This window comes from Lissotriton vulgaris, chromosome 1_1 (genome assembly GCF_964263255.1).
Source record: "Lissotriton vulgaris chromosome 1_1, aLisVul1.2, whole genome shotgun sequence".
NCBI lineage: Eukaryota > Metazoa > Chordata > Amphibia > Caudata > Salamandridae > Lissotriton > Lissotriton vulgaris.
Genome location: NC_141685.1, coordinates 224,978,326 through 224,994,700, shown reverse-complemented (window position 1 = coordinate 224,994,700; position 16,375 = coordinate 224,978,326). Strand labels below are relative to the sequence as shown.

The window sequence follows — 16,375 nt, the reverse complement described above, 5'->3', positions numbered from 1 at the left end:
GGCAGTGATTTAGTGAGGGACACCAGGCAGTGAATTAGTGAGGGAAGCCATGCAGTGATTTAGTGAGGGAAGCCATGCAGTGATTTAGTGAGGGAAGCCATGCAGTGATTTAGTGAGGTTCCCCATGCAGTGATTTAGTGAGGGTCACCGTGCAGTGAATTAGTGAGGGACATCAGGCAGTGAATTAGTGGGGGACACCAGGAAGTGATTTTGTGAGGGACACCATGCAATGAATTAGTGGGGGCACGTGCAGTGATTTAGTGAGGGACACGTGCAGTGATTTAGTGAGGAACACCGTGCAGTGCGTTAGTGAGGGAAGCTCTGTAGTGCTTCAGTGACAGACACTGTGCAGTGATTTAGTGAGGGACACCGTGCAATGATTTAATGAGGGACACGTGCAGTGATTTAGTGAGGGGTACTTTGCAGTGATTTAGTGAGGGACGCTGTACTGTGCTTTAGTGAGTGACACTGTGCAGTGTTGTGAAAAGGAGTTACAATTTAGGACTGTGCAGTAAGTTTATGTATTAAGTGGAGTTTTGTGTGCATTTGTTAGAATTATCTTCTCCTTGGCAGCATCCAGCATAGATTTAAAAACAAAAACATTGAAATACGCGGCAGGATTGTAGATTTCGTAAAATGTCCTTTCTCTAATTGCTGAAAAAGAGAACCTCGACCACGAAGGGACTCGAACCCTCAATCTTCTGATTCGAAGTCAGACGCCTTATCCATTAGGCCACGCGGTCACCTGTGATTCCTCTGCAGCTGCTGCTCACCGCGACTCGGAGCATCCCCGGCCCCTGTTAGCAACACGGAGCACGCAGAGGACTCCGCGGGCGCTGCACTGGAGAGAGCCCGCGCCTTCAACTCACAAGTACTTGCTTGTAGGCGCTATGTGTGTCCGCTCCACTCCATCGCTTATCTCCCTGCGCCTCCATGAGGATCGAGAGATTACGTTTTGATAAACCGTCCTTGTAGTATGAAGTATTTCAAAATGGGGCTCATTGTCGCGTGTGAACAAGATCACAAAGGCAGTCTGTTGACTTCCGCTCTCCTGTGTATCCGTTGCATCTCTGTTCTTTCATACTAAGTCTGTGTTTTTCTCAAATAAATCTGTCTGGCTTATTCTTTTCAGCCTCGGTGGTTTGTTTTCTCGTCGCCTCTGTGTAGATTCCTCCCTCGCTGCGGTGTCTGCTGTGCCCTTTCCTTCCTCAGCAGTCTGTGTCATTCCTTTACAGATCGGTAATTACCAACCGCCTCCCACACACCCTGACTCAGACCACCTCAATTTGCATCATCATTTCTTTCTCTTCTGTTCATCTAGAATCTCAATATTTACTCAACACTGACACACGCTGCCCAACAATACAGCTGGTAACAAGTCATATACTGTAGTTCCAGCATTTTATTACACACCTCCCATATGGTCTAGCGGTTAGGATTCCTGGTTTTCACCCAGGCGGCCCGGGTTCGACTCCCGGTATGGGAAGATACATTTTTACTACTACATCTTTTAAAATACAAATGGTTGACACACATTTGACTCTATTTTATTTCCACTCCCTTCACTCGGTGTGTTTATACTTTCGGCATATTACCCAGAAACCACCGCGTATAAACCGAACTGATCCCTGCTGATTCCCGCACTTGTAAGTGATAAAAGTGAAAGAGACTTTCACAGCAGGCGCCTCTGCCCACATCTTCCTCCCAGAAGCGCCTCGAGGTTTTGTTTTTTATCCTCCATCACCCATCCAAAGAAGACCCCGCTCAGGCCACCACAACGGGGAAAAGTCGCTTTTTAGTGGTATGAGGAAGGGCCCTGTCATATCTCACACCAATAGTATTCACAGAGGGGGCTGGTCTGTGTTTATTATGATGGCTGTGGAAGCTTCAGACCTCTTAGATATTGAGGTGGGTTGATCTCGGCTAAGTGGCCCAGGAGATTCACAGGAAACGATGACTCCGAACTGCAATCCAACCAACAAAATATACATCTGATAAGCAAAGAGAATGTGTATGGAGAAATTGAAAATCCATTATGCATATATACTTATTGCATTTTTTGGGACAAGAAAACGAGAGATTACACATGCGAAGGTGCACGGGCGGTGCCACCAAAATAGCGCTCAGGGGTGAAGTAAAACATGTGAGTAGTTTGTTACATATGAAGGTGGTGGTAAAATCAACTCTCTTTAAAAACAGATCAATTGAAATGCCGGCAGGATTGTAGATTTCATAAAATGTCCTTATTGTAGATGCTAAAGGATGTGATTACAGGGACTCGAACCCTCAACCTTCTGACTCATAGTCAGACGTCTTATCCATTAGCTCGCACAGTTACACGACGATTCTTTTCAGAAACCGCTCCCCCCTGACTCACAACATCTCTGTCCGCTGCTGATAGTTTAGGAAGAGATGAGTGGAGGCGAGCTGCACTGGAGAAAACCCGAGCCTTCTACCCAGAAGCACTTGCTTGTAGGCGCTATATGTAAACGACCATCGCTTTCTTTCCCGCACCGCCTTCAGGAATGAAAGATTACTTTTCGGAAAAAATGTCCTTGATACGTGAACGTTTGTGTAGATTCAAAATGGGGCTGATCGTCGCTTTTGCTCAAGATCACAAGTGCAGTGTGTTGACTTCCGCTTCCTGTGTATCCGTGTTGTTTCTTTTCTTTCATAGTGTTCCTGTATTTTTTCTGCATTCTTATCTCTGATTCTTCTTTTCAGCCTCAGTGGTTTATGTTCTCTTTGCCTCTGTATATATTCCCCCCTCGCTGACCCTGTGTGTTGTGCCTTCGCTGCGCTGCTTTCTTCCCACTAATGCTGCATATTCCTGCATAGTTCAAGTTCAAGTTCAGTAATTTGTATAGCGCACTACTCACCCAGAGGGTCTGTTAGTGTTTTATCTGTGCACAGAGCGGAAATTGGCAACCTGATCCCACACAGCGGGACTCATGTAAGTTGACTTTGTATCTTTATATCTTGTTCTTCTCTTCACCTAGAAACTCATGGTTTTTTCAACATTGACGGGCACGGTACCAGATGGCAAGCTAGGATAGAACATATGCACACAACCCAAGGCTGGAACGCACGCCTCCCATATGGTCTAGCGGTTAGGATTCCTGGTTTTCACCCAGGCGGCCCGGGTTCGACTCCCGGTATGGGAAGTACCATTTTTGTTGCATTTTTTTTTTAATACAAATGGTTTACACACATTTGACTTTATTTTATTTCCACTTCCTTCACTCTGTGTGTTTATACCTTAATCACATTACCCAGAAACCCCCGTGTGCAAACCGAGCTGATCCCCACCCCGCCTTCCTGCACTTGTAAGTGATGAAAGTGAAGGAGAGTTTCACTAGAGTCTCTGCTGGCCACATCTTCCTCTCAGAAGCGCCTTGAAGGTTGTCTTCTATCCTCCATCACCCATCCAAAGAAGGCCCCGCTCAGGCCACGACAAGGGTGAAAAGTCGCTTTTTAGTGGTATGAAGGAAGGGCCGTTTCATGTCTCACACCAATGGTATTCACAGAGGGGCCTGGTCTGTGTTTATTGGATGGTTTTTATGGAAGCTTCAGACCTCTTAGATATTGGGGGGTGTTGATCTCAGCTAAGTAACACCGAAGATTTACAGGAAATGACTAAAACAATCGACACAAGCAGCAATTGAATCAGAAAATGATAGATCTGACAAGCGAGGAGAATGTGAGATCAGAAATTGAAAATCAATTATATATATACACTTATTGCATTTTTGGGGGGCAAGAAAACGAGAAATGACAGAGGTGAAGGTGTACAGGCGATGCCACCAAATAGCGCCCAGGATGAAGTAAAAAAAGGTGCGTATTTTGTTACACATGAAGTTGGCGGTAAAATCAACTATTCTCCACTCTACAAACATCTCTTCTTTTTTTTTTTATTTCAAAGTTATTTTATTGATTTTTTTTTTACAAGTATAATGAGGGTTTGTGGGAGTCCAGAGGCAGTGGGAGAATCCCTTGGACTAGAACAGTATCGCATGTTCATGATACTCATGTTTACATTGATACAATTCCTCTCCTGGACCGTGACAGGGTAGAAAGTGGTTTTAGAAGAGCGAAGGTGTGATGCAACCTTACCAGACCCGGTCCAAAAAGACTCACGTGTAGACAATGTGAGACTCAATGAAAAAGAATATCAAGAGGCCACTCTGGACCCTGCCAGCGCCTGGAAACCCTCACGGGTGACAAGAAGCGCTCTGCAAATCTACTGATGGATTGAAAAACAAGAACCCCTGAGCTAGAAAGGACAATCAGATTCTATAGCGCTTGGTGAGCAGGCAGGTGGACATAGGCGGCATAAATGCAGTCCTGCACAACCATGTGCTTCTGTGCTGAAAAAAACAGTATTGTCTGCCTGTCCTGGACTAAAATTAGCAAGGTGTTAACATTTTACACAATTATGCAAAAGTTGTACATTGTCACCAAGAGTGAAGTGATGTCTGAGGGTTTAATGTATTTTATGGTAGGTGTGGAAGAAGCTGAACTGTGTTTTTAATTTGTAACACTTTATAATTGGATGGTTTATATGTTTTTACGCTGGAAATAAACCTATTTTAAAAATAAAAAAATCAGCTGGATGTAGGGTATTCTGAATAGTAATAGACTCTACCCCCACCTTCCCCTGCAAGTTCAGGATACTGTTTTTTTCATGTTTGTGTTCTTTGATCCATAGTCCAGGCAAGCAAGTGCCTCTGGGAGTGAGTTCAGTCAGAGCAGCCGTCAAACAGACCGATTGCTAACAACATCCATAGAGTGGGCTTTCGGCCAATCCCCCTCAAACACTGGCCTCCTTATAACAGCCGCGTCCAGCCATTGCCTTCAGCCATTGTCTTTTTTATCAATATTTTTAGTAGGCATTTTCCTTAGAGTACACCTGTGAGCTGCTGTACATCATTGTTACATTTTACGTAGGTACAGCCTCGTTTATCCATTGGCTGTAGGCTGTGTCAGTCACGTCTTGTACGGTACTGACTTCTGAGCTAATGCCATTCGTTGTTTCTGTGTATCCTTCCACCTCCACTTGAATGCACTCAAGTGCCTTTATTGAACTGCAGAAGGGACTACTTTGAAACTGCAGCAGCCACTGGTCGCTCCTACTGGCCCCTATTGTGTGTTTCGCACTATTATGTTAATGCTGTGTTAGCACATTAAATGCACACCTATGGACTTTGCCAATGCTTATTGATTTGTTAGCTGTGAGTAAGCAGGCAGCCAACTGGTCACTATAGAGAGCCCCTCACAGCGGGGCCCCAGTGCCAGTGGTAGCCAATGGCGCCTCCCTGCAGTCATACAGTGGCAGTCACTGCGCATCCTGCGGTGAATGTCACTCGGTGACACGGAGGGTAATGCGGGCACTGCGCAGTGAGCGTGACTCTATGCAGTGCAGCAGTGAGTGAGTCGCACTCTAAATAGTGCTTTGTGGAGAGATGCTGCATACAGCACCGCAGTGAGGTTCACTATGTGCAGCGCCTTAGTGAGGGACTTTTCAGAGGAGTTTTTCTTCCTAAAATATAGGAGCAGAATTAGGGGTGGGCGTAACTCACGTAATTCAGCGTAGCATAAGCATTCTGAATTACCTAGGAGCTCTGTGAGATTACTCTTGAATTACACGAGAAAATTAATTCTGCAACTAGCACTATTTTGTAGCGCAAAAATTACCCTTCGTGCAAATGTAAATTGATACTTGTATAGCGCACTACTCACCCGCAAGGGTCTCAAGGCGCTTGTACGAATACCGCTGTGGTATAGTTCGTGTCTAACGTGGACGCGAAGATGGATTTTGCACTGGGAAATAGAGCTAAATGCAACTGTACATGAATAGCGAGAAGCCATGTGCGTTTGCTAATTGTGCTCTTGGGGTAGGATCTTTCTCCAAATTACTACCGGCATTTAGCTCTATTTTATTAGCGAAAAAGGCCCCCTTGCATCCTAAATGGACGCGAGCGTGCATTTTGTGCTACACAACAAGGCTAAATGCAGTAGAACAAGAATAGTGAGAACGTGTGGCATTCGAGCTCCCTAAATGTGCTCTCGCAGCAGGGTTTTCTCCTCAAATTACTCTTAATTACTCGTAGAGCAAGTGCAGAATTTTCGCAAAAGAATAATGCGGAATTTCCAAAATTACTCCAATTACTCTGGCGTAATGAAACTTCTGCCCGGGCCTAGGCAGAATGCTCTTTCTCTGGAAATGACGCCTCTGTTGGTATGTCTACAGAAAATGCACATATGCCCAGTTATCACAGCGACTAACTCTACCAGAAGGGGCGCAGGAAGAGGTAATACAAAGTTACAATTGAGAACTTTGCAGCATTTTATGTATTGAAACACGTGGTAGCCTTTCGAAGAGGTGTTGTGAGCATTGGTAGAAGCACGTAATTCTCAGAAGCATCCTCCAGGCCTTTAATAACAGAAATGTTGAAATGTAGGACACGAGTATACATTTAATTAAATGAATGTAGTGTAGCACCCTAAAAAAAAAAAAAAAAAAATTCGACCACGAAGGGACTCGAACCCTCAATCTTCTGATTCGAAGTCAGACGCCTTATCCATTAGGCCACGCGGTCATGGAATAATACGTTCTCTAGGTGCTATTTAGCCCCAGAGCATCCCCAACCGCTTTTGCCACTTTGGTATGTAAGAAGAGGGACTACAAATGTGTTTTGCCTGAAAGAAACTGTATTTTCTACTCAGAATTACTTCTCTACAGGCGCTACGGCTCTTCACTGCCTCTACACACCTTCGCTTACTTCCCCTGAGAGATTACATTTAGGAAAAAAATGTGGCTAGTACATGAACTTTTGTGTCCATTCAAAATGGGCTCATCGTTGCATGTGAACAAGATCACAAGTGCACTTTGGAGTCCCCCGCCAACCTCTGTTTACCACTTTTGTTTCTCTGTTCTTTCATGTTGTGCCTGTATTTTTCTCAGCCTTTTCTCTGTCTGTCTAATTCTTTTCGGTATCCCAGGAGTTTATATTCTTTTTATTACCTCTTATTTCTTCCTCACCAATCCTCTCGGCTCTGTCTTTGCTGCGGTGCCTGTTCCCTTCCAACTAATCGACTTCCAGTACAGAAAGGTGCGTTTTATTCATTTTAAATTAACTCAGTTCTATTCAGTTTTTTCTTGAGATTAAATTAACACAGGTTGATTTTCAGAGAGTTCATTTCACTTTTTCTGCTCCCTCAGGTCTGTGTCATAATATCCCGGGGAGCACAGCCGCCTGACTTTTAAAAGACAAGTAATTTATGAAAGAGTAGGACACTCGTGACCTTAAAAAAATGTTTTTTAAGGCTCCACCATAAATGTGGACATCTCACAGATGTCTTATTTCACAATGATGAGGGTCGTGCACTTGTACAGCGGTGTCAGCTAGAAGTCGACCCACATACTGCCTGCATAGGCAACACTCTGCACCCTTTGCAAGGTTAGCATGCACAATAGAATACATAAACACACAACACAATTCTTTGTTGTTAAAATATTGCTGCAGGTTTATTCCATACAAATGTATGCAACGTGGTGGGTTAACTTACGGACGATCCAAGGGCAGGCAGCGGCGACTAACCTGCGCTGCCCTGCCCGCCTGAAGAGACAAATTGCACCGTGGCTCATCCAATCGGTGCAGGGCCGGCTCTAGTCATGTGCAAGCTGTGCACCTGTACAGGGCCACCAAACCCCAGGGGCCACCACGCCAATATATATCCTTAATATATTAATCCTCTGAGGATGGATACATATTTGCGTGGTGGCCCCTGGGAGGGATTTGGCGGCCTCCGGCTCTGTTCCACCACTAAACACCCTGACCCCCTCCCCTCTTTACTGGCCTGCGCGCTCCGCCCCGCCCGGACCACCTCTTCCGGGTCCCTACCTACGCTCCTTGCCCAGGGCCTCCATGAGCCTAGAGCCGGCCCTGATCGGTGCTACCAGTTATGAGGGGATTGCACCCTCAAATACCGTGAACCAATGGTCCACCACTTTACTCATGCCCTCTTTAGGGCAGAGCTTTGCAAGGCAAGTCCCCGGTTGCCCGGGCTTCTAACTGCCTGAAGGACTAGCAGGGCGCCGACGATTCTTTCTCCAGGGTCCTGCCGTAAAGACTCCTGGGGTATGGCACAGGCACCCCTATTGTGCTCCTGAAGAGGTACCCTTCTGTAACCTTCCACCTCCAGAATACCCCGTAACTCCGCCTGCAACACAAACAAAAACATTAAATAGTCCTGCCTAACCGTGCTCCCCAGGCAAAATGCCGGCTATGCGGTAGGGCTGAAGGCGGCGTGTCCGGCAGCAAAGAGGGTGCCAAAAAGGCAGGGACAGGTATAAATACCTTCCCCCAATGCTTTGCGTGCTGGAAATGATGAGGCCCGCGCGTTGGGCTGTGGGAATCCTCCCCAGGGTCCCAAGACTAGAGGGGTGTTGGTGTACCTAAGTGGCACTAACGTGGCCGCCCTTTTAGGTGGCTCTCTGCGAGAGCCGCCGGCAGCCGCATTTCATGTTCTGCTACGTCCATTAATGTTTAGAGAGCTGAAGTTTGGTGTGCTTATAATATTACAACCAATAAAGGTTTTGTTAGAAATGGGATCCCTGGCTGGCCAGGGCTTGCGCCAAAGTCAGTAAGAGAACCCCACTCCTAAGTCCGGGCAAGGGAGTTACACGCCAAGATAACCCCTACTCACCCTCTAGGTAACGTGGCTCGAGCAGCAAGGCTAAACTTGGAGGCGATGTGAGTTAAGTATTTGCGCACGCACCCCAGCAACAACACCCAAGGCCCACCACAAAGGAAACTCCACACAAGGTTATATATAAAAATAGCCTTTGTATTACACCAAAACACATTAGATAAAAACACACACTTTACAATGTGCCAACAGGCAGGGGCAGAATTTACAGGCGATATGTACAAGACAGGGCCACCTGGACCACTGTCAGGAATCAACACTTTTAGAACTTAGAATACAATCACTGTAGCACAAAAATAGAACATAAAGTTCACAACCAGTAACTACTGGTAACCAGGACCTCACTAACACCACCTGTACTAGGAGAACAACCACCTAAGTATCACAATACCTGTAGGGGTATAAGCACATAACACATGATGCATAACATACATTCAGAGGTGTAGGGGAGGAAAACACATGATGCATCAACAATACATTCAGAGGTGCAGGACAACACAATAGTGCAAAACTCACATTAGCCACAACCTGTGGCAGTCCCTAGGCCAACTGCCCTCTCTAGGGCTAGGACGCCCTGTGTCCAAAGTAATGGGGGCCTAAACGTTGCAGCTGCCCACTAAGTGCTGGACAGCTGTGAAATTAGCAGGGCAAATTACACGTGGGAGCCTCGCAGGCTCTGTGCCCCAGGACAAAGATGTGCCCCCTAGAGCCTCTCTGGCTCGTGAACCGAGATGTGCCCCCTAGAGCCTCTCTCAGGGCTCTCACAACGAATGTGGCACCTTTGAGCCTCTCAGGCTCTGAACTAATAGGCCCCCGGGATGTTGGAGCCTCTTGGGGCCCGTTAAACAGATGCGGCCGGTCTGAGCCTCTCTGGGCTCTCAATCAGCATTGGCCCCTGAGCCTCGTGGCCAACAACAAATGCCGCCTTGCTTGGAGTCCCTCCCGGACTCGAGACAGCAAAATACCCCGCGGGAGTCCCCCAGCCCTTCTACACTCACCGGGCTATCCTCGAGGGACTCTGCAGGCGTTGGGGTCCTTCTCTGCGGGGCTCTTCTTCTCCCCGGGGCTCTCCCTTGCGGCGGCTCTCCTCGGCGAGGGCCGCGTCCTCCTGGTCACCCGGTCCCGCTCCTGGGGACCGGGTACTACTCTGCTTGGCTTCCCCAGACCAGGGGAAGCGGGGAAGGAGTCGGCCGGTCTTCTCTTCTCCGGTGCAGGAGCGCGGGGTGGGCTCCCGTCTGCTTCCTGCCGTCCCACCAAAGCTTGCCTGACTTCCAGGTCGCGCTGCAGCCAATAGCAGCGCGGCGCTGGGGGGGAATGGAGGCGGGACTACCGGGTCGCCGTAGGCAGCGCGGCGGCCCGGCAGGGTTCCTGGGCTGCGGCGGTGATTTCCACACGGAGTGAGCTCCCGATAATTTAAATAAATCGAGCAAATATGCGAAGTGGGCAGCCGCTAGAGCAGCAAAATGCAGGGTGGGCAACTGCCGTACAAAAAGCGCTCCCAAGCGCTCTAAGACGATGAACAGCGCTACCCGGCGCTGCTGCACAATAAAGCGCTCCCCAGTGCTATAGGCACAGATAAAGCGCTCCCAGGCGCTGGGAGCACAAGCACAGCGCTCCCAGGTGCCCTCAGCAGGGCAGAGTTCCAGCAAAGTCCAGGCAGAGTCCTGCAGGTGGGCAGGGGGCAAGGCTGGGCCCAGAGCCAGCTCACTGGGTCTTCAGGCAGGGAGACAGTCCAAGTGGCGGTCCTCTGGCCCAGCAAAAGCAGCAGCCCCCTCAGGCAGGATCCTGGAAGAGAACAACATCTGTGGGGACACAGCCCCATTTTTATACACCACATTCCTTTGTCTAAGGGTGCAGGGTGGGGGAGAAACCAGCCGCAGCTGGTTTTGGAGAACTCTTGATGGCTCAACCACCCATTTCATTCACTGGCAGGGCTAGAGTCATCAGTCGCACCACAGGGGGCGGAGCCAGCATTGTCTGGGGAAAACCCAGCCTCATTCAGGACACAGGTACACTCCTCCCCAGCCATCAGCATGCTAATCTCCACACTCACCACCGGGCAGACCCATCATGACTCATGGAGCCTGGCATCCCAGCCAGCCCCAGCCAATCAGACGCCAGCACCTTCACAGCGCATACAGAGCCATGTCTAGAAGTGGCACTTCCCCACTAGACACATATACGCCGCACATACCATTGCGCAGCATTCACTCTCACGAGTTCGCACATACCAAAATTGAGCATGCACGCCTCACGCATCAGGAACTACCAGGGACACAGACATTCCCCAAGCATTCCTATGGGAGGGCAGGCCAACCTCACTCCACGCACTCAGAGTGCACACGCACTTTCCACTGGGACACAGTGAAAGTGCTCAGAACCCAAAAATCACTATCACCAGGTCACCATTAAAAGCAAAAAGTTCAGGGGTGAACCTGCCAGAAGGGCCAAGTCCAACAGGTTTGTATTGTATTGGACACAGGAGATCTACTAACAGGCAGCGGACAAGCTACTAGTTGGAGAAGCCTGTTCTGGACAAACATGTCTGAGGCCAGGAAGTGATCTACAGTATTTCCGCACATCAATGGTCAACGGGCACAAAGATGCAAATGTAAAATACTTCTGCATCATAAAGGAACTGTGAAATCACATGATGCAAACATGCATGGCAGCCATGCACAGCACTGGGCACAAGTTAGAGTCTAGGCTACCTTTTTTGATAAGATGAAACTAACAGCAATCTGGGCAATTGTGGCGTTCCCTGAAAAGGCGAGCTTCAGTGTGGAGGATTTCTTGAACGTTGGTAGGTTAAGACGTAGAGATGCCTTAACTCCTAGGTTTTATTTCCAACCGGTAGAGTAAATCTTGAGGCGAGATACAAGGTAGTGGCCAGGTTAATGGTCCTGCATGTGATGGCTGGTTGTCTTGAAAGTGTTTCTGGCAGCACTTAATTTGCAAAACAATAAGTGCCAGGGATCTCGTCGGGTGGGCAATGCTGCTTGCACCACACATTGCCCCTGCCAGTGCTGCCAATGATTGTAACAACACAAGTACTAACATTCACACTACTACAAATGTACAAGTGCCACCTTGTGGTAGACTGCCACAAACGCTGGTGTTGACAATTTAGCGCCGGTGCTCAGCACAGGAAACAACTGGCTCAGATTAAGCACTAGCTTCTGGCCTCCTGAGGCAGCCAGTTTAGTTAGAAGTGAAGAGGGGGGACATAGTTGAATGTTCCCTTTTCAGCAAGGAGCTGGGATGCAGAGGGCAGTGCAGATTTTTGAGGTGTACGTAGGACATGGATTAAATAATACTGAAAAACCCTGACTTATTCAAATGTGAATCATAGCTTTAGTGACTATATCATTTTCATCATTTCATATTTTTTCTATTTTTAGGCTACTCCGCCTTTTCATTTTCCATACAACCATTAGTGCAGTTTTGAAAGAATGGATTTAAATAGGGGGTCTGGACCTTTTTTACATAATGGGTCACCAAGCCAATCACCAACATAAAAAAAAAAATTCTGATTGATAATGTACACGAAAAGCAGGACAGTACATCATGTTTATGCAATTTCTGAAACTCGGGCTTGTGAACCTCAAAAAATGTCTTTGGTTAAGAGAATTACAATTTTCTCTGAAGCTCAAAAGGCACCTAATAAGTATGAAAAATCGAAAATAAATGAGAAAAATATGGCACTTTGAAATGATGTTCTGTTAGTGACAGAGATGTCCTTTATATGTTTGCATGCTTCAGTGAGGGCATGTTATGCCCTGCTAAAGTGAGGGCCCCTTGGTGACATTTCACAAATAAAGTTAATCTGTTCAGGGCTCCAATGATGGTCTTTGTGTGCTCTCTGCACTGATTGCCAGAGACTAGAGAAGAAATGGTGCCACTAGCAAACACCAGAAAACCAGGCAGCCCTCAAGAACGCCAGCTTTAGTCACCACCAACTCATTCGAACTGCCAAAAGGACCTCTTTCAAGGAACGCATCGACAACAACGCACACAACAGCAAAGAGCTCTTCAACATCGTGAAGCAACTCGCCAACCCCAGCTCCAACGACATCCCGCCGTCAAAAGACCTCTGCGACTCCCTAGCCACCTTCTTCCACCGCAAGATCATAGACATCCATGACAGCTTCAACACCCAGACCCCCTGGCAGCTGCCGACACCCTAGACTCACCGCCCCCCAGCCACACCGGACTCCTGATCTCCGGGAACCACATCAACAACAAAGAATCCATCAAAACCATGAACACCATCCACTCTGAATCAACGTCAGACCCCTGCCCCCAACACATCTTCAACAAAGCAAGATCCATCATCGCACCCCAACTCTGAAAGATCTTCAACAGCACATTCAAGACTGCCACCTTCCCAGAAAGCTGGAAACACGCAGAGATCAACGCCATACTCAAGAAACTCAAGGCAGACCCAAAGGACCTCAAGAACTTCCATCCCATTTCCTGCTCCCGTTCTCGGTGAAAGTCATCGAGAAGATCGTCAACAGGTAACTGACCCGCTTCTTCGAAGAGAACTATGCAAACAAATGATGGACGGAATGCTGAACAAATCATACATTCACCCCTAGTCAACAGATCTGGGTTGAATCCATTGTTCTTTTGCTCACCATGCCACCCCAGTTCAGACACAGCCATAAGCAAATCAGTCTTGACCCTGGGACTAATGGGAACAGGCCAGACTGAACTGCCAAGCCAGGTCCTCCCTGGACCGGAAACAATCATCCTGGGACCGGTTTCTGGGTATTACCCTTCAGCTTGAATCTAGTTGCACAGTGAGCAAGGGACCCACATCTGGGCATACCCATCCCACTTATGGTGAAAAGTGCAATGCAACAAATGATAGACAGAATGCTGAACAAATCATACATTCCCCCCCAGTCAAGAGATCTGGGTTAAATCCATCGTTCTTTGGCAGTTCGGGCTGTACTGTTCCCATGAGGCACAGTGTCAAGACTGATTTCCATATGGCCAGATCTAAACTGGGGTGGCATGTTGTGCGTCTTTTGCTTTCTTGCCCTAGGTGCACCAGGTATGCCCAGACGTGGGTCCTGGGCTCACTGGGTCAAACTGATTTGCATATGGTTAGGTCTAAACTGGGGTGGCATGGTGAGCAAAAAAATGATGGATTTAACCCAGATCTCTTGACTGGGAGTGAATGTTTTGATTTGTTCTGCATTCCGTCCATCAATTGTGTGTCTTTTGCTTTCTTGCCCTAAGTACGCCAGGTAAGCCCAGACGTGGGTCCTGGACTCACTGTGCCACTGGAATCAAGCTATCCTGGCGGAAGAGGGCTGAAACCCCGAAACCAGTCCTAGGATGCTTGCTTCCGGTCCAGGGAGGACCTGGCTTGGCAGTTCGGGCTGGACTGTTCCCATGAGGCACAGGGTCAAGTTTGATTAGCATATGGTCAGGTCTAAATTGGGGTGGCATGGTGAGCAAAATAATTATGGATTTAACCCAGATCTCTTGAATGGGGGTGAAGGTTTTGATTTGTTCAGCATTCCGTCCATCAAGTGTATGTCTTCTACTTTTTTTAGCAGCAGAAGGGCTGGATCATGTCTGTGATCGGCAGCAGCACTAGCTTGCTGGCTGATACTGAAAGGCAGTTACCAGGAATACAGGCGGTACCCTAAGAAGGCCCCCAGTACATGGGATCATACTTCCAACACCAGAATCAGTGTTGGGGTATGATTCCAACATGTGTGATACCAAACATGACCAAGTATGGTGTAGCCATTATATAGTTAGACATCTCATAATGACTGATGTCCACTATATACCTTAAAATGGCTGACCGCACTTACAAAGCATGGAGAATCAACTCTGGGGTATGCAGGGGTGTCCTTCTCATGCAGGGGCCTCATACTTACAACCAAGCACCCTACCCTCAGGACTGAAGATCTTGCCATGGGGTGACTTATAGGTTTTAAGTGCAGTGACCTCAGATATATGGAAACTTATGTCTGTCATGAGAGGTGCAACCACCATCTCACACATGCTGTAATGGCAGGCCTGTATTCAGAGTTTCAGTGGACTCGCATGGGTTGCACAGTACATGCTGCAGTCCATGGGATACCCCAGGTGTACCTATGCATTGGGTACCTTAGAACCATATACTTGGGACTTATAAGGGTACACCAGTAGACAATTGCGAATGAACAAAAGTACTTAGCAGAGTAAATTTAGGGGAGAGAGCACAGTTGCTTGGGTTCTGATTAGCAGGATGCCAGCAGATTATTAATATTATTATTACTGTTTATTTGTATTGCGCATAGCTACCCAAGGGCGTCCCAGCGCTAGTGACTAGACAGAGAACAGTTAAATTATTAAGTGGATTGATTGCATACCCAGGTCTTGAGCAGTTTCCGGAATGGAAGATGAAGAAGTTTGCCACGGATAAGAGGGGGCAACGTGTTGCAGAGTCTGGCCACATTGTAGGTGAATGATCTGCCTCCATTTCTAGACCTTTTTATTTTCAGTGTGACTGCCAGATGGAGATTGGAAGAGCGAAGGAATTTCCTTGGATGGTAGGGGGTGATGAGAGGTCTGTCAATGGCGGGTGCCAAACCCCAATAGTTCCTATGAGCTATACATAGGGCCTTAAATTTAACTCTCTCCACAACCGGTAGCCAATGAAGAGGGCTTGTTTGGCAGACTTATTTTTTGGTTCCCCAGCAGTAGTCTAGCTGCACAATTCTGTGCAACCTGGAGTTTCCACAGGGTAGCTGTGGGCGCCCACAAATATAAGGAGTTTCAGTAATCCAGTCGAGATAGAACCCGAGCCTGTATCAAGGTCCTCCTGGTGCTCATTGGGAAAAGGGGCAGGATCTTACGGAGGAGTCGCATGGTCCCAGAACATGCACCTGTGACTTTTACAGCTGGGTCATCAAATTTAAGGGAGCTATCTAGCCAAATCCCCAATCTTTTTATCTTGGTCTTTGGAGAGGGGGCTGGCCCAAGACAACTGGGCCAGACCTTTTTCAGATCGAGGCCTGAGGTGTTACATAGAATCATTAGCTCTATTTTTCCACCGTTCATCTTTAGGCAGGAGTGTTCCATCCGCGAAGCCACCTTCCTTAAACAAATTCCCAGGTCTGAGGGAAAATTGTGTGGGCCATTTAGAGAGATAACTAGCTGGGTGTCATCTGCATAGGTGACAATCTTTATCCCACGAGGTAGAAAACACTGTCAGCCAATTGCTACATGTAGACATTGAATAGATCCTTGAGGGACACCACAGCTGATCTCTAAGAATGTGGATAAGAATTCCCCTGAGAAAACCTGTAAGGTCCTCTTCTCTAAATAAGATTCAATCCATTTAAGTGCCTCACCTGAGATGCCTTTCCTCCTAAGTCTCTCCACTAGGATTTTAAAGTTCACTGTATAAAAGGCAGAGCTCAGGTCGAGTAGAATGATGGCCACTGCTCCCCCTTGATCAAGGATCAATTTAGATTCCTCCACCACAGAGAGTAGGGCGGTTTATGTGCGGTGTAAAAGGTCGTAAGATTCCAGGTATTCTGAGATAGTTAGGTTAACATGCTTTACTAGAGCCTTAATAATCACAGGGAGAAGAGAAATTGGTCGATAGTTACCTAGATCGTCTGGGTCCAGACTAGATTTTTTTAGGAGA

At 47.5% G+C, this 16,375-nt stretch overlaps 4 non-coding genes across 4 annotated transcripts; 2 read left to right on the top strand and 2 right to left on the bottom strand.

Annotated features, from left to right (window-relative positions):
• Positions 1-670: 670 nt before the first annotated feature.
• On the bottom strand, positions 671-743 carry TRNAR-UCG (transfer RNA arginine (anticodon UCG)). The gene has a single exon. It is a non-coding gene; the product is annotated as a tRNA-Arg (tRNA).
• Positions 744-1,414: 671 nt separating this feature from the next.
• On the top strand, positions 1,415-1,486 carry TRNAE-UUC (transfer RNA glutamic acid (anticodon UUC)). Its single transcript has one exon. It is a non-coding gene; the product is annotated as a tRNA-Glu (tRNA).
• Positions 1,487-3,092: 1,606 nt separating this feature from the next.
• TRNAE-UUC (transfer RNA glutamic acid (anticodon UUC)) lies at positions 3,093-3,164 on the top strand. The gene has a single exon. It is a non-coding gene; the product is annotated as a tRNA-Glu (tRNA).
• Positions 3,165-6,526: 3,362 nt separating this feature from the next.
• TRNAR-UCG (transfer RNA arginine (anticodon UCG)) lies at positions 6,527-6,599 on the bottom strand. The gene has a single exon. It is a non-coding gene; the product is annotated as a tRNA-Arg (tRNA).
• Between the last annotated feature and the right edge of the window lie 9,776 nt (positions 6,600-16,375).